We start from the raw sequence: 27,918 nt of genomic DNA, 5'->3' as shown, positions 1-27,918 counted from the left end.
CAATGACTATATTATGAGCGGTGCAGAATTCAACCAGCCGGCTTCCTCTTTCACTCCTTTGTCTCAATCCAAATTCTCCAACTGCATTACCTTCTCTTCCTTGGCCTACCAGTGCATTCCAGTCTTCAGATACAATCAGATTCTCGTCAACTTTTATATTTTGCATTAAATCTTCTATCTCTTCATATATTTTTTCGATTTCTTCATCTGTTGAACTATAGACATACAGATCTTTACTATTGTGGTGGGCATAGGTTTGGTTTCTATCTTGACAACAATAATCCTTTCACTATGCTGGTCGTAGTAGCTTACCCGCTGCCAAATTTTATTATTTAGTTTTATTATTTATTATTACCAACACCTTCATTTCCCCTGTTTGATTTTGTGTTGATAATTCTGAAGTCGCCTGAACAAAAATCCAGCCCTTCCTGCCAACGTACTTCACTTATACCAACTACATCTAACTTTAGTCTATCCAGCGTCTAACATTCCACGCTCCGACTCGCAGAATGTCAATATCCATTTTCCTGATGATTGTCCTATCTCGTGTAATCCCCACCGGAGATCCGAATGGTGGACTATCTTACTTCCGGAATATTTTACCCGGGAGGAAGCCATCATCAGTACATCATTCATACAGAAAGAGCTCCATGTCCTCGGGAGTTAGTTACGGCTGTAGTTTCCCGTTGTTTTCAGCCGTGTAGCAGTATCAACACAGCTAAGCCATGTTGAATATTATTACAAGGCCATATCACTCAATCATCTAGATTGCCGCGTTGTAACTTCCGAAAGGCTGCTACCGCCTTTCGATGAACCATTCGTTAGTCTAGTCTCTCAACAGATACCCATCCGTCTGGTTGCACCTGCGGGTTGGCTATCTGCTTCATTGGGAAACGCAAGTCTCCCTACCGCAGCAAGGTCACATGGTTTTCAGATGAGGATTTTTACCTTATCCTCTATATTATAATTTCTATGTTTTCACAATATCTTGAATCATCCATACGATGCTTTCCGTGATGTTTCATTGGTTCCGGTTATGTTTTGATTGGAGCCTTTTAAAGTAATTCAGTTTCGTTTCAATTACATTTGCACTCATACCTTTGCACTGAGCTGGGAATGTTTCTGATATCTGCTTGATTTGCCTTGCCATATGCATTTATGATGTGCTTTGCGTAGCTCGATTTTCTCCACGTGGTACCTGACATATGATGTGTTGTGTGTATGAGCGTATGTTGTTATTTTAATGTGGAGTCTTTGTTTTTTAAATCTTACTTCGGTCCCTACGCCTGGGATATTTTCTGCTTGTGCGGTTTGTGGCTACTACCTGATAAATCTCACTGTCGTGTGCCTTTGACTGAGTACATTCCGGAGTGTTTCGAGGCTAATACCCGGAGATTATTTAATGATGTGTTGTGTGTGATGGTGGAATCTGCGATGCCACGTTTAGTTACAAAAATGTCTTTTAGAGAAGACATGTGTTACGAGTGCTAACTCTTTGGCCAGCCGACGTATTATATCCCTTGGATCAGTGAGAACAGGTCAACTCCTTGTGTACCCCATTAAGGTACATTCTCTTTGTTTGTTTGGCTCCTGGTCGTGAATGGATTTTTTATGAACGGTAAATCATATGTCATTCCGCACTATGAGGAAGATTGTTTTAATTCAACTTCTTTTCTTATTTTGCTCATATTCTCATTATTGTATTTTGCGTTCTTTTTCCCCTGTCTCCGTATTTCGTTGTTCTGCTTATTTATTTATTTATTTATTTATTTATTTATTTATTTAAGGCATCATGGAACGTTTCGTTTCTTTAACTTCTTTTATTATTTTCTTGCGGCCTCCATATTTGGATTTGATCTCCGGAGGCCACTTTTTCTTCTCTCCCCGTTTGGGCCTGTTGTTACGCCACGTTTCCCTTTCTTTGTGTTTGATTGTTTGTCCGTCAATTCGTGATGTTTTGATTATTTGCGGGGGCGTCTTTTCTGGGGTCGGTTTTTTGCTAGTTGTCGCACCGACAGAGATAGGTCTTATGGCGACGATGGGACAGGAAAGGGCTAGGAGTGGGAAGGAAGCGGCCGTGGCCTTAATTAAGGTACAGCCCCAGCATTTGCCTGGTGTGAAAATGGGTAACCACGGAAAACCATTTTCAGGGCTGCCGACAGTGGGATTCGAATCTACTATCTCCCGAATACTGGATACTGGCCGCACTTAAGCGACTGCAGCTATCGAGCTCGGTAGGGGGATCGGTTTTTACGGGCTGATGTGAAATGAGTTCATGGAATGCAATTTTCATTTATTTTCAAAAAGTCTGAATTCATCTGATTTCGTAATCATTTTGTGGTTTGAAGCGAGTAGGATTTTTACTGTCCTCTAATTATTTTGGGTGAGCGTAATGTGTGTGGGCGTAAAAGGTTGATGTATTATATTGCCGTGTGTGCGCCCTCCGTTTTATGCAACTGACTGTTTGTGAGTAATCCTACATTTTATTCCTCTGTTTATTCGGAGCCTACTCACTTTTATTTTATCTTGACTCTTGATTTACCCTACTCTTTTTTCTTTTAATAAAATTCACCTCTTAACTCTTTCATTTAGTAGGTTGACTTACCCTAGATAGATTTTCTTCATACACGATAACTGCTTCAAATTTCGTCTGTTTCTAATGTCTGCTCGGGTTGAAATTCATTGCCCTATACTGATACATCGGTCTCCTCTACTACGTCCGGTATATTTTTTGTTGTTACTTTTGTGATATTTTGCTATTATTGACCGATGTAGACTGAGTAACGGGTTCGTTTCAACTGCAAAGGAAATCTTCGAACCTACGCAGGCCCCCTTCCGCGGAGTGTAAGGATCCCACTAAACAGAGAGCGCACTGGGCACTGCGATACGTTCTTGGGACCTGTGGCCGTCTACAGGCTGCGACTGCGGACAGTGCGACACATCTCCTTCAGGTACTCATATAGAGCCTTTTCCAGGACTATCAACGACCTTGTGATAGCGTCAACGACGGCTGTTCGGTAGCTGCAACATTTAGACATCCTTCTTCAGCTAAGATCCTTGTTTATTTCATGTTTTTTCCTCCATTATGTTTATATTTTGCTTCATTTTTTGTATCTTTCTTTCTATATTGTACATATCACTCGCTTGTATTATATAGTGGCTTTTCGCTTTCTCTGTTTTGTATGTATACCGTTTTGTAATTTATTAATTGTGTTCTCACCATGTTCTTCCTTCATCAGTTTGGGTGTGGCTTAACGTACCATAAGCTAAGTAAATAAATAAATACATCTCCGCTGGATGCGTTACTGTTAGAATTGTATAAAACCTAAGTCGTCGATGACAGGTAGAACAACTAGTAGAAAGTAAAGTTACGATTTTTAAACGTGATCGGAAGGGTTATTTAAAACGTGTCGATAAAGGGATGGATGCTCAATAATCTCTTATGTGCTATCCGAGTGGCTGCATCCGAATTGATTCCCTAAAGTCCGGTTGAATCCTGGCTTCTAAAGAAAGGTATGTCCGAATTGATTCCCGAGTTTGAAGAAAGGGTACGTCCAAATTGATTGCATAATCTGAATCCTCTGCATTTTCCTCTCCATTTTCTGCAGACTTACGACCGTATACATGTTTTAGGTAAGGATAAAAATGCGTATATTTCTACTCAAATATTAACATTTAAACTTGCAACTGTTGGATAAAATACAAGGATTAGGGGATGCGTCGAAACTATTTGAGTTCCTCTTCCTCCTTGTGAGCGAAGGGCATCCAGAAAAACCTCTCCATTCGGTACATTTTGCAACCATGTGTTTTACGCCATACCATGTTTTTTTCTATTCCAATCAGGTCCTCTCTAACTGTTCGCCTCCAAGTGTTCCTTGGTCTTCCACTCTTCCTATTTCCAATTAGCTTCCATTCTAAGACCGACTTTTTAACCAATCCGTCCTGCTTTTATAACGTGTCTCCTATCCATCCCCACTTTATCTTCCTTATTTCTACATCACTGGGTTTCTGGTTGGATTCCTTCCCCAGGTATTCGTCTGTGATCACTTCAGGCCATCGTATCTTACACTGATGATACGAAGTTGGTGTGTGATTTTTTATTTACCTTCCATTATTCACAGCCGTATATGGGAAAGTACATCACGTTGGTATTGAAAAGTGGATCTTTGTTTCTTTCATGAGAGGTTACTATTCTTCCAAGCAGCTCATAGTAAAACGAATGAGCTCTTTGCTTTCTGGATTCGAACCTTGACGTCCTCCAGTGCACCACCATTTATCATTGTGCTCCCTAAATGTACAAAAGAACTAACTTCCTCTATTTTCTTGTTGGAGATGGTGAGCTGGTTGTTTTCAATACTATTGATTCTCATCTTTTCTTGTATCATTTATTTTAAGCCCGCCAACAGCTGCTTTTTTGTTCTAACTCCAAACAGCTTCCTCTTCATACCTTCAGTGTTCTTGGACAGTAGGCAGATGTCATCAGCAAAGTCCAGATCTTCAAGGAAGCTCTCTTCAACCCACTGTATACCTCTGCTTTTCCCCTCCATTGCCTTCATCATAATTCGACCTATCATGGGTGAGAACAATGTAGGACAGAGGACGCAATCTTAGTGAACAATTGAGCTGATTGTGATAAGTTCGGTTACGTTTTCTTCGTGGATGATTTGACATTCGTATCAATCTTGCACCTCATGGATTATGTGGAGATTTTATCTGGAATGCCGCATTCCTTGAGCGTAATACATATTGGGTTCCAGTTCAGCGAGAAAAATGCTGTTTCGAAGATGAGGCGTAGTCAGCTCTGCTATTCTACGCTTTCTTTAATTATGTGAAGGGTGTTTATGAGATCGTTGCAGCTGCGATTTTTGCGGAATCCAGCTTTCCCTTTGTGCAATTTGCGATCTACTGCATCATTGATTCGATTTAGGATGATTCTTGATAGTAATTTTCAGGAGACGGACAACAGTGTGATGCCTCTCCAGTTGTTGCAATCTGCAGTATCACCTTTCTTTGGGATATTTACGATTAGACCTCTTTTTCAGTCCCTTGGCCATTTTTCTTCCTGCCATACCTTTTCAAAAGTCGGCTTTAGTAGGCTGACGGAGATTTAAGTATCGACTTTGAGAATGTTCGCAAAAATGTTATCGACTCCTGGTGTCTTTCGGCTTCCTATTTGGTTTAGTCTTGTTTGTGTTTCTACAGTAGTGAACAATGCATCAGGATATCTGGATTTGCACTTACAGTTTCAATTACCTCTTGTCGTGTGCTATATCGTGTGTTTCTATTAAGGTCTTCTGTGAAGTGTTCCCTCCATCTGTCGAGATGATATTCTTCAGTTGTTAGGAGATTTTCAGCTTTGTTTTTCAAGGGCTTCACGTTTTCTTAACTTTTCTTTGACAGTGTTATTGTGATTCTGTAGGCCATTAGTATCACCTTTATATGCAACTTCCTTGGCTTTTTCTGAGAGTTAATTTAATAGTCGGTGGTCCCTCCGCACACTTTTATTCATCTCTGTTGGTATCATTATATTCCTCTTGCAATCGTTCTTTCTGTTATTTGCGAGAGCAGCTGTTGATCTCAGATTTCTTAGACTCTCTATAATAATATTACAGGTACTTTCGTACATTCTGTCCTTCATTTGCCGTTGTCGATAGCCTAGCATAAGCCATGGCAACTATCTTTTTCCTCACGGATGCGGGATATAGAAGACAAGTAGGTAGTAGGAAGTAGGTATACATATGGGAGTGGGGAGCATAAAGTGCTGTGGAATGCCTTAATAGTACCGAGTAGGTTTACCACGGGTAGGAAACTGTCAGCCCGGATATCCTTTTGCTGCAATATAATATTTATTCTAATAGAGTACAGTAAGATTTACCTCAAATTACCTCTGTAGATTGTCCACATCACGCTGCCAACGATGTGGGAGACGTCGGAAACCATGTGTGAATTTTTCAATCCCATGTATCACAGCGTTGGCAATGTTCTCCCGTGTTCGAAACCGCCTTTCTTGCGAAGTTTTTTTTTTCACTTTGGAGATGAGGTCAAAATCGCACGGAAACAGGTCTAGTGAATATGGCGAGGGTTCTTTCGACACATCCATTCAGCATGGAGCCTGACTCATTACTGCAATCCATCGCTCTGTGCGTGGTACCTTTCTAACATACCATCTCGTACAGTATCTATGTACTACGAGAGTCATGCTTTTCAGGACATATCGTCATTGTGTGGTAGCACCGTGCAAAATCGAGGGAATATAAATAGTTGCCATGACTATTTACTCTCGGAAACAATACTCTATTCAGGTGGTATACAATTATAGCATTTCTTCTTTCGTTGTTGTTGTTATTGTAAGATCACATATAACGTATTAATGTAATTTGCCAAGGTATCAATCGAATGACGACCCTTGATGACTATGTAATACGATGGAATGTAAATGAGTGCGAAGGCGGTCATTATGTTTAATAAGTTTATTATATACACTGGTGTAGGTCGTAATATTGACATTAATAACTAGAATTGTTTAATTCCCTACTTCATTACAAGTAAACTCAATACACAAAGTCAACTAAAAATACAATGTTATTCAAAGGATAATTCGTAACCAAGTCATTTTTAGTATATTGATTTATGAGGATAAATGATATTGATAATTTTGATGGTTATATGATATGCAGGTACAGACTGGCATTGCAGGAAACAATTAGGACCGACGCTCAAAGACAGTGCGGGAATCACTTCGGATACCACATAATCTGCAAGGGGCGCAACCCAGAAACACTGCTCAGAGTAGGCCCAATGTAGTTGAACTGATGATGCAAACACCGCACCCTGATATTTATGTCAAAACCTGGCTGCAGGTTCAGAATATACAAAGGGGACTAGGAAAGTTTTGCAATACGCAAAAACGGTTGGCTGGACACCCCTGTTATGGTGAGGGGTGAAAAGGGGGTTGAAAAGGGGGGGGTGAAAAGGGGGGTGAAAACGGTCTAGAATACAGTAAGGCGCGACCTTCAAACCAGTTGTTACCAAGCAGTGGGACTGAAAGCAAGTTAAGATGTCAGTGTGGTCTAAAGGTGAATATCGCGCAATTATCCACTACAATTTTGCTCGTGGATTAACTGTTGACCAGTGCCTGAAGGCAATGACTCGTGTGTTGGGGAAAGACTGTCCAGATCGGACAACAATTTTCCGCTGGTACAAAGAGTTCCAGAGGGGAAATTTTGAGGTTGAAGATAATCCTCGTTCTGGGCGACCGTCTGAATCAGTGACTGAGGAAAACATTGAAGCTGTGAGGAAAATGTTGCAGCAAGAGAGGCGGTTGACATATCGGCAGGTAGAAGAAAACCTCGATATCTCTGCACCAGCTATTCATTCAGTTCTACACAACCATCTCGATGTTAGAAAGTTTTGTTCCCTTTGGGTGCCCCATTCACTTTCAGAGGAACAAAGGGCACATTGAGTGAAATGGTGCCGAAAAATGCTAAAACAGTTTGAAAATGGGACTTCGCGTAACGTCAATAGCATAGTTACAGGTGACGAAACTTGGCTTTATTATTACGATGTCCCTACAAAATCCCAGAACAAGGTGTGGCTGTTTGAAATGAGGGTACTCCTGTTACTGTGCGAAAGTCAAGGTCAGTGAAGAACAGGATGATTGCAGTATTCTTCACTAAACGGGACATCCTGACTCGGGTTGTGCTAGAAACTCAAAGGACAGTTACTGCGAAGTGGTACAGTGAGACTTGTCTGCCTCAGGTCATCCAGGCTCTCAAGCAGCTCCGTCCAAGGTCACGGCTCAACACTTGGCTCTTGCATCACGACAATGCTCCATCACATCGTGCTAATGTAACAATGGATTTTCTTACCAGATCAGGATTGACTGTGCTTGATCACCCTCCATACAGTCCTGATCTTGCCCCATGTGACTTTGCACTCTTCCCAGAAGTGAAATGAAGCTGAAAGGGCGGCGTTTTGCATCCGACGAGGAGCTTCTGGCAGCATGGGATCAAGAGTGTGAAAATGTAACCGAAGAAAAGTGGCAGAGTTGGTTCATTGAATGGTTGCGACGTATGGAGAAGTGTATTGAGTGTGGTGGAAATTATTTTGAAAAGGTCTAAAGCGTTCACTCTTATTGCAAAACTTTCCTAGTGTCCTTTGTAAGCGATTGTTTTGAGAATATATTTTTCTTACAGTTTTGTTACCTTCCTGTTCTCTATTATATGTATGGAAGGCACGTGCCCCAATGTAAAAACGTTTTGGTTCCGTATTTATTTAAAACATGCTGGGCACGTGCTGAGCAGACGTGGCAGAACGAGATCTACAGTTCTAATTAAAAATGAGGAAACAATAACGTGAACTACAGATATAATTTTCAATCAAACCAACAGCGTGGGCGCCAAACGTGCCTTGCATTGGGATCAAAAGAAAGTTACAAAACAAACAGGTTAAGATAATCTATTCCGTAAGTAATGTCTATTGTAAGATGTGTAATTATATACAAATATCATTGTACTTTGCTTGCGACGCCGTCAAAATTGAAATGAGTTAAGGACTATTGATTTAAGCGTCATAACAGTTATGTTGCATTTATTTTGAACTCGACCAGATGGAATCCCTTTGGTACATGGACAATAATACACAAAAGTAATTGGAAAGGAAGCGAATAATACGAAGTTATCCATGCAATTGTATTTAAGAATGCACGTGATATTTATTCTCTCGCCAGAAACGTTTTGTTTCCTGTTAATTGAAAGAATTTTCAGACACGTGTTGAGTAAACTTGGCACGTCGTCGTTCTATTTCAAACAAAGATAACAATAACGGAAATTACAGAAATAATTCGGACGAAAGACATCAGTGAGGTTGCAAAACGTGCGGTCATGACGTCAATACATTAGGAAATTAAAGACAATCACTTTGATGAACTACAAAGCCTACGTTTATTTCATGTCAGGAAGTCCTTTTCATCGTTCTTTTGTAATTTTCAGTAACTTACCCATTCCTCTGTGACGTCAATCATTAAATATTGCCAGTTCCGAGATGTAGAAACACTGTTCTCTGTCACTTTGTCACGGATTTCGTCTTCGGTTGTCGACCCGCCCATCCTAATTTAAATTTTGGCTTGAGGTTCAACACGAGATTAAATGTCCCACGCGGAAACCAGAAAAGCTATTGATACAAACGACAGTGAATGTGGAGAAGGAAGTCAAGTAAGGAAGATGACCACATTTCACTCTAATATCAGAGTGTCATCTCCTTTTACGTCCGGCTCCATGGCTATATCGTTAGCGTGCTGGCCTTTGGTCACAGGGGTCCCTGGCTCGATTCCCGGCAGGGTTGGGGATTTTAACCATCATTGGTTAATTTCCCCGGCACGGGGGCTGGGTGTATGTGCTGTCTTCATCATTATTTCATCCTCATTATGACGCGTAGGTCGCCTACGGGTGTCAAATCAAAAGACCTGCACCTGGCGGGCCGAACCCGTCCTGAGATCTCCCGGCACTAAAAGTAATACGCCATTTCATCTCCCTTTACGACACCTTAACTACTTTTACAGTTTTCGGAGACGTCGATGTGCCGGAATTTTGTTGCACAGGAGTGAAAATAAAAATACTGACACGAGGATAGTGTATTGGAGCACATTTATACAGGTACTACCACCAAGACCGAACCCGCTAACTTGGACTTAGAAGGCCAGCGCTTCTACAGTCTGCGCCACTCATCCCGGAGAAAGAATATTGTTCAACCATAGTAGGGTAATAAAATTGCCTTTCTTCCAAAGTTGAAACATATCACTGTGTAGTTCTTAATTCACTTCAATTCCATCAATAAAATCTATCGTCAGACACGCAAGTTATATAGGAATCCTTCCATCTCGAGCAACTTTGCTGGATCAGCATTTAGACGTAGGTGAACATAGGGTAGAACCTGGAATATAAGAAAAAAATAAAACAATCGGCCGTTTCAATTATTTATTTTTGTTAGTAATCATGTCTAAATAAACTCTGCAATGTTAACTACATCATACAAACGAAAACAATTTTATACTTTATATAAATTTTTCTCTTGTCACTATCAATGCACGTTACAAAATCCTGTTGTGCCCCATACTACAGGTAGGATCCAATAATCAATTAGATATAGCCGGTTGGTATAATGATTACTTTCCGGACATGGAACTCAGGTATACACGACCAGTTCATCACATGTATTTTTATCGCGTGCAATCTTTATGGGGTCATATATGGCACGGAAAACATCTGACCCACCTCCATCCTCTTTGTAGATTTAATTATCGATTGTAAAATTTTATGTTAATGGGGCGCAACCAATTTTGCTCCAAACGATTTTGTCCCAAATTCCATATTTGAAAATAACTGCATTGCAATCGAGCAAAGAATTAAAATAAACTTTTAACATCGGATCAATAATTTACAGTACGTTACGGCAGACAGCACCACACTCCAGCAAAACATGAACTCGCACAGAGTTTCGCCCCGCTATCCGATTCTGCACAGAGTCTTTCCATATTCTTTTCATCAATCGCAAACGTGCTTTTGTGAGCGTGTACTTTTAGGAAGTTACATCTTTTTGGTCTAGATTGTTCATGGCATTCGGTACTATTTACCATTGTCCCACTCCTGAAGAAATGTTCACTTTCATCTGTTTTCTGGTCTTCAACTTGTACAATCCTGGCACACCTTACAACCTAACATTTTATTTTTCTCATTAAGCCACTCGTTTCTCTGGGAGAAGTCATTATTCTGAGATAATGTCCAACAATTCTAAGGGCACAGTGTTTGTAGTGTAAATATGTAAATTTAAAATTGGCCACATAAGTTTGTATGTAAATATTCAGTAGAGTTTATGTACACATGTGGAGATGGAGGCACTTCCGTGAATGTGGGGCTTGCCCTTTCTCCATCTACCACCCCTAAATTGCACATGTACAATTTATGGAAAATAAATAAATAAATAAATAAATAAATAAATAAATAAATAAATAAATAAATAAATAAATAAATAAATAAATAAATAAACAATAATAATAATAATAATAATCATAATAATAATAACAACAACAACAATCGGGCCCATCATGGTCTGAATTGTTCACCTCTTGAACTGCAGTAAATTTGCGATGTTTTCCACACATTAGCTTGATTCACTGATCACAGGTTCAGGAAGGTACTTCAAAAGAATTCGTATGCTTTCTTTTATTGCGCACCGGTACACAATATTTATTTTATTTATTTTACTTCTGAAAATGAAAACCTACAACCTGTTTTCCAGTCATTGACGGGTCAGGGATGTAATGAATGAATCAGATATAGGCTGTTAGTACGAGGGGGTCGCCACTCCCAAAGTGATTTTTATTAATGACTGATAGATGCTATGAAATGAGAATGGAGAGTGTTTCTGGAATGAAAGATGACAGGGAAAACTGGAGTACCGGAGAAAAACCTGTCCCGCCTCCGCTTTGTCCAGCACAAATCTCACATGGAGTGACCGGGATTTGAACCACGGTATCCAGCGGTGAGAGGCCGACGCGCTGCCGTCTGAGCCACGGAGGCTCCTTTATCTTACTTCTGTATGTATGTTTAGTCCTCAGCCCGAAGGCTGGTTGGATCCTCAACAGCTCCCCAATCAGCTGTCATAAATGGCCTAGGCATCACTGAAGAGGCGTACTAGGGAAATGAGGAGTGAGGTAGTTTCCCGTTGCTTTCCTCACCGAGCCAGAAGTTGCTATTACATATCAGTCTGCCAAGCCCACTGAAATGCATGCACCAACTGATCCTATGAGCAACATTTTCACACCATTCATAGCAGGTGAGAGTTTCCTAAATGTCTGACTAATTTTACAAATATCGTATAAATCTTGATTTAACTTGAAAAATATTAAATATCTGCATTTAAAATGGAAATTATGAAAATTAATATTCATTAAATAAAATACACACTTGTCGGACCTTGTACTCACACTTACTTGTTACCTGCTTACTTACACATACGTTATTTGAAGGGCGCCAGCTGTCACTCAGTACAGCAATAATAGAATGAGACTCTTGACTATCTCTAGGGTGTGGGGTAATAAGCTTACTTTTGACAACATACCATATAAGTTCTGGGAAAAGGAGATTGGCGTTCGGTTTCCCCATTAATTTTGAGGTTAAGATATTTTACTGTCAATGAAATGAAACTATGAATTCGTTTGATAGAACAATATATATATTCTTTAAATAATATAAAAAATAGTGAGTCTTGTTGCGATAAAACAGATGAGAATATGAAATTATGACATTGCAACTGAAAGAAACTAGGCATGAATTTGAATTCTTCTTGACCGGACATTTAACAATTTATACGAAATATTTCTCTCACTGATTCACTTGACTGTACCTTCAACACTTTGAGTGTAATTACGACGTAATCCATTGCTCTGGTGTTTACTGTAGATATGTCACGCCTAACGTGGTGATACATCCTTGCGACTGCTTCTTCTCCATATCATCTGACTTCTTTGTAAGTCAATATGGTATGACCTCTTGGCAGGTCCAGGGTTGCCCTCTCTGACTCCATGGTAAGCCCTTGCGTCCGTGTCTTCCACTAAGTGACGGACCAACCATTTGGTCTCACTCTCTCAATGACCAATAATTAATGGCTCACTGAGTCTGCTCCATCTCTCGTTCACACTCGTTCACTGACCAACTAAGGCCTCTTGATCTAGTAGAATTCTTCACTGTACTGCATCCGTATAACTAATGACTGACGCTACAATATGCATCCACCTTATATAGACGTTGGTTGACACAACTACGTAATCTCCAGAAATAACAATGACATACTCCCACCTACGCGACAGATATTACATACAGTGGTGAAATAGCCCCGCGGCGACTGAGTCCGTGAGCGCATATCTAAATAAATACAGTGCCGTAGCCATGGCGCGGCGATGACTTGGCAGAATCGCCACTAATCTTGCACAATGTCCCAACGTCACACCCAGTCTGATATATACAACAATTCTCACTGTACAGATGTTTAATGATAATCTACACATACGTATATATGCATACATCTAAGTACAATCTTGCAAGCAACAGGCAATTGCAAAATCGAATTAAATAAGATTGATAATTGCAATAATAGTAACAATGTCACAGATAACATAATAATAATACTGTCATAATAATAATAATGATAATAATAATAATAATACAGATAAAATAATAAAAATACAGATATCATCTTGTAACGGGATTTGAACCGTTACAATTCGCCTCCCTCATAAATAAATCGAAGAACAAAGAATCGATTGATTTATGAACAACATAATATAAATATAACACTGACACATATAAACACTTTAAATGAGTATACAACAATAATTTTCTTTTTCAGCATCCATACATTTTATAATACATCACATATGAGAATTTTTCTCGCACATTGCCATCGTAGATAACTGTTCAGTGTCCCATTCTCTTTTTCTCTCATACAAATCACAAGAGTATATAGCACTTGATTAAACACATACAAATAATTTTAAATGATTATACTACATTCTTCCTTTTTTTTTACATATCAAAATATTTTGTGAAAATTCACTTATATGAGAACTTTTCTCGCATATTGTTATCGCAGATAACTGTCCAATGTCCTGTTCTCAGTTTTGTCACACAGAACATGACAATGTAGCACTTATTCTTCCAATACACCAATACGACACTTGGTTCACACGCAAATCGCAGATGTTAGTTTTATTTTGCCAGTTTCTCACAAAAATTAATCATCTTAATCTTATCTCAATAAATCTCCCGTGACGTACTTCTTTACATATATAATACTATAAATACCGACAATATCCCTTTCCTGATCTATTAAAAATATGCACACTTCGCGATACGGTTCACAATAGTGAAATACCCCTGATACAAAAGAACAACTACAACATATCTTTCGCCTCTGCAGATGATGAAATGGAACTCTGAGTAGCACTCTGTCACTCAAACTGAATCAATTTTGCCCTTATTAACTTACATATCTCAAAAAATCACATCCTCCTTGGCAACAATAATTAAAGAATCAATACTATGGCTACAAGATGGTTCAATTATTCCGTAATCCAGCATAATGTTTATCTGTTCTTAGACGTCACTAGCATTTTTAAGTTGAATGGGGTACTTACCTCCCACAAACGATCTATGGTTATTTACTACAAATTTATATTCATATACGTGTTCTTCCTCACTTACCACTAAATACATCTCGATGCTTACCTAACATCGAACACAATTACTCCTCCTGTAATTCACTCAAATTACCTCACGTCACTGCCTCATATCGACTATCCCTCGGATACTGGTCGTACAGGCACGTAACACACCCAACAAAACATTTCCTCTCACTAGGAACAACTTCACTTACCTCTCATATATTTCAAAGAACACACGTCACCAACACACTTACCTCAGAGCATCATAATTAACACGTACTTCTTTGCTAGATTACTCCCAGAACAAACACACACTACCTAAATTAAAGTCTACTCTATTTCCATGATTTGCAACCAAGTCAGCTCCTAAAACAACTGAACACACAAGTTCTGGTACAACAAGGCATAGTTGAAACTTACCATCATCTTCTATCGTGATTACTACCGCTATCATCTTATTTACTTACTTTGACTTACCCAACGGCTGTTATAAAATAGTACCTTCTTCACATCACAATTTCCATCATTGGAGTTACTACCTCACTACTTACATCATATTCTCGGCATTACAAGTACTTACATCACTTAACAGAATACTTCTTACGTCTAGCTTACTACTACTATTAATTACTTCATTATCTACGACTACGTCATTACTTAAATATCTCACTTAACATTACTTAGGTCACAATCACACTACTCTTAACTCTACTTTCACTACATAACTACTTATACTAAATAAATACTAAATACCAGTTCATCTTCTACCTTCGGACTGTTCACTTTATTTACCCGATTCCCTGTGAATCTGAGATACTCTGGCTCGATAACGACACTTGGATAACATTCGTATTAAGACTATCATAATCCCTCTGATAACTCAAATCCGTACGCCTCCCATCTTCCGATTCTCTTTGATTACTCTTCTGACCTTCTCTCTCATAACTCAAATCCATACGCCTCCCATCTTCCGATTCTCTCTCGTTACTCTTCTGACCACTATCACCATCAACACAACTATTAATCCTCTGCGGATCATGATCACCCCCTCTTCTCTGATACATGGCTAACATTTTCCCCCCTCTCTCTACTATACTACTTTTACCAGGCATCATGCGCTCTCTCTCTCGCCCCTGTAAACATTCTTCCCAAAGCCTGTCAATGAACACTTTAAACTCTCCTAAATCAGACATATTATTCCAGTATACTCGAAACCATATTCTACTTTCACCGACAAACACATTAGACAAAATCTCCAACACGTATTCACATTCAATAACATTATTCCTCAACTTACTTGCAAATCTTTTCTCGACTACTTTTACAAATTCTGTAGTACTGAACTGTTTTCCAGAAAACTTGGTTAAATCACGATCCCTATTGAACAAACCACTCGCTATTACCACTTCTTTCGCCGTCTCACCTGTACCTTTCTGCCGTATCACTTCCTGGCAGTTTACAACTTCTTCTTCTTCTTCTTCTTCTTCCGCTGCTCTTTCAGCATTTTCTTCCACTATTCTCACGTCTTCCTGCAATTCTTCCTCTCTCTCTCTCTCACCTGTTGTGATAGCATTTCCTGTTCATTCCGTAGTTCAGTGACCTCCACAAGTTTGCTTTCAATTTGTTCAATTCTACTAATCTGTTCCCTCGTATCTTCCCTAACTGCATTGTAAATTTTGTCCAATCTTTTCTCGACTACCTCATGAATTTCTTCCCGATTACTCGAAATCTTATTACTTAACTCTAAGATATTCTTTGTACCAGTTCCTTTATCATGCTTAATTTGAGTATGAAAATCGCTCCGATTCAACTTCATTTCACCTCTAAGGTCAACACACTCTTTATTTACCTTATTTTCTAACTTAGATATTTGACTAGTTACCTCTACTATCTTAGTATCTATTTTAGAATTTAGTGATTCACTTAACCAATCTATTTTCTCATTAATCCCATCAAAATTCTCTTTATTACTACCAATTAATTCTTCCATTTTACTACTTATAGAGTTAATCTGTTTATTACAATTTTCATTATTAATACTAATTAATTCTTTCATCTCTTTCTTATTATTTTCACTACTACTACTAAAGAATTCTTTCATCTCTTTCATCTCTTCCTTACTATTTTCAATCAGTTTCTTACAATTTTCATTATTAGTATTAATTAATTCTTTCATCTCTTCCTTACTATTTTCGTTACTACTAATTATTTGTTCCATTTTATTACTTAAAGAGTTAATCTGTTTATTGCAATTTTCACTACTACTAGTCATTTTCTTACAGTTTTCATTGTTGAGCTCGGTCATTTTGGCCATCAGCAAGTTAAAATGTTGTAAGGTCATTGCCCCTGAAACTTCCTTTTGAGTTTCAGTGTGCTTCTCAATTTCTGCACTTTTCTGAATTATCTCAGAAGCTTCCATCGTATTCACCTGTTCCCTACTCTGAATTTCACCTTGGATGTCCGCCGAAGCAATGACCTCGTCGTCACATGACTTGTTATTGTCTTCCTTGTCCATCTTTGGTTCACTAGTGATAGTACGCGATCTCAAATGAATTTCCCTCTTCAAATCCCTTGACATATCCCCAAACTACAGATGTATATCAAACATTACACTCCTGATATTTACCGGTAATACTTCCGCTGGCTTTAGTTGTGCATACTCCTCCCAAAATGAACCTATGATATGCTGTCATTCAGAACAAATTCTGAATTTCTTCGTGCCCCACGTTGGGCGCCACAATGAGAGTTTCCTAAATGTCTGACTAATTTTACAAATATCATATAAATCTTGATTTAACTTGAAAAATATTAAATATCTGCATTTAAAATGGAAATTATGAAAATTAATATTCATTAAATAAAATACACACTTGTCGGACCTTGTACTCACACTTACTTGTTACCTGCTTACTTACACATACGTTATTTGAAGGGCGCCAGCTGTCACTCAGTACAGCAATAATAGAATGAGACTCTTGACTATCTCTAGGGTGTGGGGTAATAAGCTTACTTTTGACAACATACCATATAAGTTCTGGGAAAAGGAGATTGGCGTTCGGTTTCCCCATTAATTTTGAGGTTAAGATATTTTACTGTCAATGAAATGAAACTATGAATTCGTTTGATAGAACAATATATATATTCTTTAAATAATATATCAAAAAATAGTGAGTCTTGTTGCGATAAAACAGATGAGAATATGAAATTATGACATTGCAACTGAAAGAAACTAGGCATGAATTTGAATTCTTCTTGACCGGACATTTAACAATTTATACGAAATATTTCCCTCACTGATTCACTTGACTGTACCTTCAACACTTTGAGTGTAATTACGACGTAATCCATTGCTCTGGTGTTTACTGTAGATGTGTCACGCCTAACGTGGTGATACATCCTTGCGACTGCTTCTTCTCCATATCATCTGACTTCTTTGTAAGTCAATATGGTATGACCTCTTGGCAGGTCCAGGGTTGCCCTCTCTGACTCCATGGTAAGCCCTTGCGTCCGTGTCTTCCACTAAGTGACGGACCAACCATTTGGTCTCACTCTCTCAATGACCAATAATTAATGGCTCACTGAGTCTGCTCCATCTCTCGTTCACACTCGTTCACTGACCAACTAAGGCCTCTTGATCTAGTAGACTTCTTCACTGTACTGCATCCGTATAACTAATGACTGACGCTACAATATGCATCCACCTTATATAGACGTTGGTTGACACAACTACGTAATCTCCAGAAATAACAATGACATACTCCCACCTACGCGACAGATATTACATACAGTGGTGAAATAGCCCCGCGGCGGCTGACTCTCTGAGCGCATATTCTAAATAAATACGATAACGTAGCCATGGCGCGGCGATGACTTGGCAGAATCGCCACTAATCTTGCACAATGTCCCAACGTCACACCCAGTCTGATATATACAACAATTCTCACTGTACAGGTGTTTAATGATAATCTACACATACGTATATATGCATACATCTAAGTACAATCTTGCAAGCAACAGGCAATTGCAAAATCGAATTAAATAAGACTGATAATTACAATAATAGTAACAATATCACAGATAACATAATAATAATACTGACATAATAATAATAATGATAATAATAATAATAATAATAATACAGATAAAATAATAAAAATACAGATATCATCTTGTAACGGGATTTGAACCGTTACACAGGGACTGGCTGCATAAGGAATGGCATTACTAGCATCACTCATACCTCAGTCACTTTCATCTTGTCAAAGCCAAAGATAAAGCTGAAACAGATCAATGAAAGTAACAATATTGCTCTAGCCCATACCAGAAGACATAGTGCACTGTAAACACTACGTCCTGCCAGCAAAGGCATATCTTACTTCTATAATTTGTAAAACATGTGAACCCCTTGCTCCTACTAAATAACTATGAACTCGCTTACCTCGGCAACACAATATACGTGTTTATACTTTTCAAGTTATTCAAAAATAACAAAATTTTAATTTTAATTCCAGATTACCTATGACGGTTAGCTATTTACTCGTTGTTTGCTGCTAGGTTGGTATTTACGGCACTTGGTGCAACATTGATATCAGTGGATTGTTCTTGAAAACAACAGTTCGTTTGCGGAAGAGCGAGAAAACCAAGACCCTACTATATTATATTCCAGGAGCCAAAAATGTGGAAGGATAAGAAAGAGCAAGACAAAGATTTACTCTTGCTTTTTATTTAACTTCGAACTGATGACATGAAACGATAAATAGGACAAGAATGATAATTTTAGAACGACAGTTTACATGTATTCGTACGCGTTTTACTGTATCTAGTGAAACGTAATCAGAACGGATAAACAAGCTTGATTTTAAGTCGTAGGCAAACACTTCATATGAAATGCAATAGTAATATTTCGATTAATATCCAATTCTTTTTGTTTCTATGCGTACCGTTGCAAACCGCAAAAAGGATTAAAAAAAGTGAATAAAAATGGTTATACCAATATCTGTCAGATACGCCACGAACCGGTCTATTGATTTTTCTTGATGGATGCACATTTTCTTCATATTTCTTATGGCACATGTTGGAGTAAAATGTAGCCTCCACTAAATATCAGTCCCATTTGTGTCCGGAAGTATGAACGCTGCCGAGATATTCATTGGTGGAGCAGAACTAGCGCGTTAAGGGTTTGAAAGGTATTGCTCATATGGTTGATCTGCTGCAATAGCATTTTCTAGCCCAACTAGGAAATAAAATAATAACAAACTACCTCACTCCTCATCCTGCATACTGCGCATAATTATGATGCGGTTCCACTATAATGGCATAACCTGCGGTGGTGTTATGAGTGGATCCAATCAGCTCACAGTATGATGACCTAACAAACAGAAAAACAATTAAGCAAACAAACAAACAAACAAACAAACAAACAAACAAACAAACAAACAAACAAACAAACAAGCTCGAATGTTTTTTCCTGTAACAATCTTCGAACACCGACAAAATTTACAGCGTTAAATAAACTGTTTCAAGTGACCTCTAAGTGTAGAAACACTTCACACCCATACATTTTCTTCTCTACACGGTAAAGCACAGAATAGTGGATAAGACTACGCTTTTAAACTTAGGAAACGAGAAAGCAAATACAGATTCTCTGGTTGTTTCCCTCTTAGTAGTCTCTTGCCACTTGCAGGAGATACGGATAATGCATCCTTTGACTCCACCCACAGGGGAGATATGTCTCGATAAATATAATGAAAATTAGTGTATCCACAAAATAATTGTAAGGTTAATGAACATTCTGGACCTCGCAAATGTAATACTAATCTTCTTCTTATTCTTCTTAGCCAGCCTTGTGGTGTAGAGGTAGAGTTCCTGTCTCTTATTCGTTCGTTTTTCTTTTCCAAGGCTTTTTTTTGCTAGTGGTTTAACATCACACTAATACATCGAACGTTTCTGGTGACACAAGAACGGGAAAGGAATAGCATTGGAAAGGTAGCGGCCATGTCCTTAATTAAGATTCAGCCCCAGTATTGGCTTGGTGCGGAAATGGGAGACCATGGGGAAACATCTTCAGGGCTACCGACAGTAGAATTCGAACCCGCCTTTTCCAAAATGCAAGCTCACAGTTACGTGACCCTAACAGTTACTTGCTCGGTGTTCAAGGATTTTAATTCTGGACTGAGGAGTAGAGTGGGATTCACCTGATACAAGATTTTCCCAAGCTCTTAATTACTGGAACAAAGCGTACAGTGAGAAGTTGACGCTGCTGACCTAGTATACATGGACGAACACTTGTTGCCATGGTTACAATGGTGTCGGGAAATTGATGACGCCAATTCCAGAAAGATGGTGGTGGTGATTATTATTTGAATAAGAAGTACAACTAGGTAACCATCCTCTATATAGGCCTAACACTAATCAGAGAGAAAAATGGAAGGGATCCGACACTTCGAATTTTTTTTTCCGTGTGGCTATTTCTACCCGAGTGCAGCCCTTGTAAGGCAGACCCTCCGATGAGGGTGGGCGGCATCTGCCATTTGTAGGTAACTGCGTGTAATTGTGGTGGAGGATAGTGTTATGTGTGGTGTGTGAGTTGCAGGGATGTTGGGGACAGCACAAACACCCAGCCCCCGGGCCATTGGATTTAACCAATTAAGGTTAAAATCCCCGACCCGGACGGAATCGAACCCGGTACCCTCTGAACCGAAGGCCAGTACGCTGATCATTCAGCCAACGAGTCGGACACTTCGAAAAATGAAATTATTGGTCAAAGGATGACAAGGGCCACGAAGGGCGTGAAAATGAAAGACTCCCTAGGATTCCCAAACCTAATACTGTCGGGGGGGGAAAAGAACAAGAGTTGACCAAGGGAGGTCGGATAGGATAGGTGAAAGTCAGGAGCCTGACACAAGTGGAAGCAATGCCAGGACTCAGCTGAAGGCCCCGTCGTCGCCAACCCACGCTCTGAAGTTTAGAGTCCCTGGGGCCTCTTTTAGTCGCCTGTTACGACAGGCAGGGGATACTCGTGAGAAGGAATAGACCCCTTTCATGACCGTGTTGTATTTGAAATAGGGCGTATCGAGTAAATATAATAAAGGCATCGTCAGTGATGGTAGGCCCATGTAAAAAAGGCAAGAATTCGGCCTGTCCTTTCAATGCGCAAGTTTACAATAATTTTATTGGCTTTACGTCCCATTATCTACTTTTACGGTTTTCAGAGACGCCGAGGTGCCGCAATTTTGTCCCGCAGGAGTTGTTTTACGTGCCAGAAAATCTACCGACTCGAGGCTGACGTATTTGAGCACCTTCAAATACCACCGGACTGAGCCGGGATCGAACCTGCCAAGTTGGGGACAGAAGGCCAGCGCCTCAACCGTCTGAGCCACTCAGCTCGGCATGCACGAGTTCGAAGGGTAAACAGGCGCGTTGCGGTGCTTTATGACGATGCTTCGTGCGTACTGGAGGGCAGGTTACTAAGAAGTTTGGATTTTGGATATTAGTTTGCCATTAAAGGGCCGACATCAACAGTTCGTATTAAACAATGCAGAATAACATCAAATCTATGTTCTTCAATATTTTTTGCACGTTTAGATAACATGTATAGTTCATAAGTAGAATGAAAGTGAAACGTTTTAGAAATTTCAACCATTCGAAAGAAAAGAAATGAACTACATAACATCTTTACAATCAATACAATTTTTAATCTTATCTACGAGATATTTCATTTTTTCAAGCATAGGCAACTGAATATTAAATATTGCATCTAGAGTGCATAAGGATTTCAAATTTTATAATGATTTAACAACGAATAAATTTACACAGTTGCAAAGGGAAATAAAACAATGTGTTCTATTCATCTCCTGACGATTTCCAGTTTGCTTAGTATTGCATGTGTGACACACACGCACCAATAATTCGACCCCTCTTAACTTGTGAGGATACTGGAGCCATGGTAGTTACAGAAAGATGAATAGAATGCACTGTTCTTAGCAATTCCATTCCCTGCAGCAGGCAGGTGACCTAGCAGTGTGTTCACATTGACCAACACTCGCTGAAATGCCGGTACATAAAGAGACGTTAAAAACACAGTACAATTAGGAGATCGGTTATATGCGAACCCAGAGCTTTCGTATATCACGTCTCATGCTCTACCGATTGAGTTACGGTGTCCTTTTGAAGTATCATGTGGTTGTTAAAGCCAAATATTCAATTAGAATAATCCACAGTGGGCGGCTAGCGCACTGTGCAATTGTTCGGGCAATAGCGCCAAACATGTAGATAAGATTATAGTCAACAGAGCAGAAGTGGTTAGGTCACCATAGCTCAATCGGCAGACAATGGAGGTAGTTAGTTCGAGTCACACTGATGTCCAATTATCCAGTTTTACTCTGTACTTAAGATCGACACGACCTTATATTTTATAGTTATGAATGTTCAAACAGCCTAACTTGGGTTTTTGAAAGTCCCTGTCTGAGTAATGATGATGACGTCTGGATGAATAGTAAAAAAAAAAAAAAAAACCCTGAGAAATGTCTGAAATTGATATTTTTGTCTTCATGGAAAACTGCTTCCCTGTGTGACACAAGTTCTTTCCAAAGACAAATTACCATGCCTACCCACGTTTGCTTTTGAACAAATATCTTGTATGTTATGCAGCTCCGCAAATGTTACTTTCTGTGAAGGTCATATATCCATGTTAATAAGTCGTAAGGGTGCACGTAATAAAACTGACAGTCTCACACACATTCCTTACAGATCATGATGTTTTAAGAAAGTTCTGGTGGTTATAAGCTATAATACTGGGGCATTTCTTACACACTCTCGACACGTTCTCTCCCCCGGCATCCATTTACACTTGCGTCGCACGTCGCGACTCGTCTCTTGGCGTCCCCCCATTCCACTAGAGGTGGAGTGAGAGCTGCTGTATTATTTTCCGGGTGTCGCGGGGCCAAATGGGTGTTACATGAGCCTCGTCAGCACGTCACATTACTTGTGTCCCTCCGAAGATTAGCTCGGCCTGCGAGGGGTCTCTACCACATCCTTGACCAGTCTATAGCTAGGTCTACATCTAGATTGATTGATCAAGACTACACGCATCTCCATCAACAACTATTTATGATTCTTACATGTTATTTACAATTTTCACCGACACAGGTAGATCTTATAGTGACGACGGGATAGGAAAGGACTAGGAGTAGGAAGCGTCCTTGATCTTGATTAAGGTACAGCCCCAGCCAGCATTTGCCTGGTGTGAAGGTCAAAGCTATGCGACCTTATCCGCACGACCAACTCGCTCGGTAAAACTCCTTATGAGGAGTATATTGATGCCACAGAATACCTGACGCTCTAGATGAGCTGCCGCTGAGACTGATGACACCACAACAAAGTTCTACTCCCCCGGTGTTTACGTAAGTGATTTCTTGTGTTTGGATATTCCGATAAACTTAAGATGTACATCAACAATACTAACATCTTAACAAATTATATACAAAGTTATGTTATAAAAGGAAACGAGTTTCTGAATTTAATACATTATTACCTTGTAGAATTCTCAAAAATCGGAATTATGAAAAATAGATGAATTATTATGTCGTATTGTACCGACGAAGTTAACCCATTTATACACAACGGGTACTTTTGTGCCCTCTTAAAAATTAATTATTTGAAGAATTTACGGTGTGTAAAATACGTCTGGGCATTGTTAGCAAGAAATGGTCAACGCAATGAGCATTTACGCGTGTGGGCGTACCAGCAACTGCTTTCAATCCCTTGTTGACAGTTATAAGGAGGGAAGGATATTTGAAATGCTATCAAAAGCTCCGAAGCGGAGGTAAGCTTCATACACATTATCAATTGTACAATTGAATTGTTAGCTGCTAAAGATCATACCAAGATGTGTAACGATGTCAGTACCAACTAGATTGTTTTCACATGCACTCAATGTGATTTTATGATACGGAAAACTTACGGTGGGCATGAAAGTGCCCATTGGAGATGACCCTATTAGGCATTTTGACCAAAATAATTGCAACTTTTCTGACACATAATGCTTGAATATATGGTTTTATGCCAGTTACATAAACCCTGATAGAAAATTATTCAAGAAAAGTTTCAAGTACCAAAATCAGATTTAAAAAATATATGTTTTGATGACAGTGTAATGTTTGTTACTTTTGTTGCATTTTCAAGTATTGTATAACTAGTCCAAGTATTCGGGAGATAGTAGGTTGGAACCCCACTGCCGGCAGCCCTGAAGATGGTTTTCCGTGGTTTCCCATTTTCACACCAGGCAAATGGTGGGTCTGTACCTTAATTAAGGCCACGGCCACTTCCTTCCCACACCTAGCCCTTCCCTGTCCCATCGCCGCCATAAGACCTATCTGTGTCGGTGCGACATAAAGCAACTAGCAAAATAAAGTCTGATTATACAGCACAAAAATCTTATTTACGTTAGGTTTGTGCACAGAATATCGTAGTTATATCTTAAAATCTGTCTTTCAGCACTCGGTATTTTACTATGGCAGAGATAATCAAGAAGCTTGAGACTAAATTAGCCAGATATTCTTGGTGTCGATGATTTTATTGGACCCCTTGAAGGTGGTAGCGACACATCTCGAAAAGTACAACACCCCTCCGAAGACCAATGCGATATTCTGACAGGATAAGCAAACCTGCTCGTGAGACTCAAGGTGGTCATCTCATCATGAAGGGGAAAGCTAAGAGATGCGCACTTTGTTGTAAGGTGAAGACAGTAATTTCTTGTGAGAGGTGCCAAGCTCCACTTTACTCGCATTTTTGTGTCATATAATCTTTACTGAACCCTTGAACTTACCATTCCATCGTTGTCGGCCACAGCTGCTACCGCAGAGCAATATTGAACTCTTAAATCTTGGGCCGTTGCGGGAAGAAATTCGGTCACGATCTTAACCAAACGATGGGGTTCAGAAGAGAGCCTAACTACACTCATGCTCAGAAATTAAGGATAATGCTGATACATGGTGAAACAACGCTATGGTGGGCAGATTGCGGTTTTAAATCACCTCGGGGTATCACCATGCGGTGCATTTGGCCTGTGGTAGTCGCACGGTGGCGCTGGCAGCAGTCCAAATACGCAGAGGTGTGTTGGTGCATGGCAGAGTACGGTGCAGCGAGTAAGTGTACAGGTGTTTTCAGACGTGCTAGTGTTGACCGTGTGGTGAAAATGGCTCAACGAACACATATTGATGACGTTATGAGGGGTAGAATAATAGGGCGACTGGAGGCTGGTCAAACACAGCAGATCGTAGTACGGGCCCTCCGTGTTCCACGAAGTGTGATCTCAAGATTATGGCAATGATTCCAGCAGACAGGAAACGTGTCCAGGCGCTACAGCACGGGACGTCCACAGTGTACAACGCAATAAGAAGACCGATATCTCACCATCTGTGCCCGCAGACGGCCGCGGAGTACTGCAGGTAGCCTTGATCGGGACCTTGCCACAGCCAGTGGAACAGTTGTCTCCAGACACACCGTCTACAAACGACTGAACAGACATGGTTTATTCGCCCGGAGACCTGCAAGGTGCATTCCACTGACCCTTGTTCACAGGAGAGCCCGTAAAGCCCGGTGTCAAGAACACAGTGCATGGTCATTGGAACAGTGGTCCCAGGTTATGTTCACGGACGAGTCCAGGTATAGCTAGAACAGTGATTCTCACCGGGTTCTCACCTGGCATGAACCAGGAACCATATACCAACCCCGTAATGTCCTTGAAAGGGACCTGTATGGAGTAGTGGTTTGATGGAGTGGGGTGGGATTATGATTGGTGCACGTACACACCTGCATGTCTTTGACAGAGGAACTGTATCAGGCCAGGTGTATCGGGACGTCATTTTGCACCAGTACGTCCGCCTTTTCAGGGGTGCAGTGGGTCCCACCTTCCTCCTGATGGATGACAACGCACGGCCCCACCGAGCTGTCATCGTGGAGGAGTACCGTGAAACAGAAGATATCAGGCGAATGGAGTGGCCTGCCTGTTCTCCAGACCTAGCCCCCATCGAGCACGTGTAGGATGCTCTCGGGCGACGTATTGCTGCACGTCTTCAAACCCCTAGGACACTTCAGGAGCTCCGACAGGCACTGGTGCAAGAATGGGAGGCTATACCCCAGCAGCTGCTCGACCACCTGATCCAGAGTATGCCAACCCGTTGTGCAGCCTGTGTACGTGTGCATGGTGATCATATCCCATATTGATGTTCGAGTACATGCGCAAGAAACAGTGGCGTTTTGTAGCACATATGTTTTGGGACGGTTTTCTCAACTTATCACCAATACCGTGGACTTACAGATATGTTTCGTTTGTGTTCGCTATGTGCCTATGCTATTAGCGCCAGTGTTGTGTAGTCCCACGTTGTGTGGCACCACAATCTGCAATTATCCTTAATTTATGAGCATGAGTGTACGTGAAATGAGGAGCAAATATGTGCTTACTAACTTTTATTAAATTCGAAATGGCACGACAACATTATTATTTTATATAAATCCTTGAAATAAAAAATTATAAATCATTTATTATTGAATGTTTCAAACGCAGTCACATTGCATAGCGTTGATTTATTTCTCACACTATCGAAGAGTTGCTTCGGGAAAAGTAATAAATTAGTGGACAGCGAAACAAAAAATTGAAAGAGAAAAAACCTGAAAACCGGGCACCTATTATTCCAAACGAGAACTGAGAATTAATCCACACGATCCGTGAAAAATCTGACTTTCAACAAGTAGAACGCCTGATTTCCTCTCAATTAAGGTTATCCACCAGTCGAATACCCTTGCGGATACGGAACACCCGCCGAATGGACCCTTAATCGAACCAAATTGATTATCAGTTGCTTTGGATAGGTTGCGAAATATTATGGGAAAGCATGGTGTTCACTACGAGTTAACAGCAGCATTCACAATTGAAATAAAATTCCACCATATATTTGTCATTCATGACACCCTTAAGTGATAAAATAATCCCGATGCTAAACGTGCATCGCCCAAACAGCTGTTCAGAAGGAACCAACAAAAACATGATCCGCGAGGATCTAACGTTACGTCGTTCTGAAGGAACACAACTGCGAAATGCAGGAAACACTTATTCATCACGCATTTAGAAAAAATGCCAAACACTGAAGTTAATTAAAAGTGGAAAATCACTTGAAAAGTATTATTATCAAACCGATTTTCAGGTTAGAAATGGTTATGTTACGCTTAATAAAATTACCAGTCCACATTGAAAAATACAACAAACTTAGGAATTCCTTCCTTTCTTAAACAATGACTACCATTACAGATCCATCTACTTATTGTTTGTCCCAACACACTACCTACAACGTTATCACTCGAACTCAACTACGTATAAAAATGAAAGAACGACAAAGATTGAAAATAAAAATAATATTACTGGCTGACGAATCGAAACCACATTCGTAACTCAAGTCTCACACTAATACATTGAGTGTCAATATGCACACTATCAAAGCGAAACGGACGTCAGAACGACAAAACAATTATGTCCGTAAAATAAAAAAATATCGAAGTTATTTGAACTCAACACGCAAGGAGAATTACAGTAAAATATTCAATCACCATTAGGTCGATATCGAATGTTGGGCAACCCTCATTTGCCGATAACGGTCCCATATCTTAGGGAGCACCTTCCAGCTGTTGGGAGCCGCGAACAAGTT

Source organism: Anabrus simplex, chromosome 5 (assembly GCF_040414725.1).
Source record: "Anabrus simplex isolate iqAnaSimp1 chromosome 5, ASM4041472v1, whole genome shotgun sequence".
NCBI lineage: Eukaryota > Metazoa > Arthropoda > Insecta > Orthoptera > Tettigoniidae > Anabrus > Anabrus simplex.
This window is presented reverse-complemented; position numbering follows the sequence as displayed.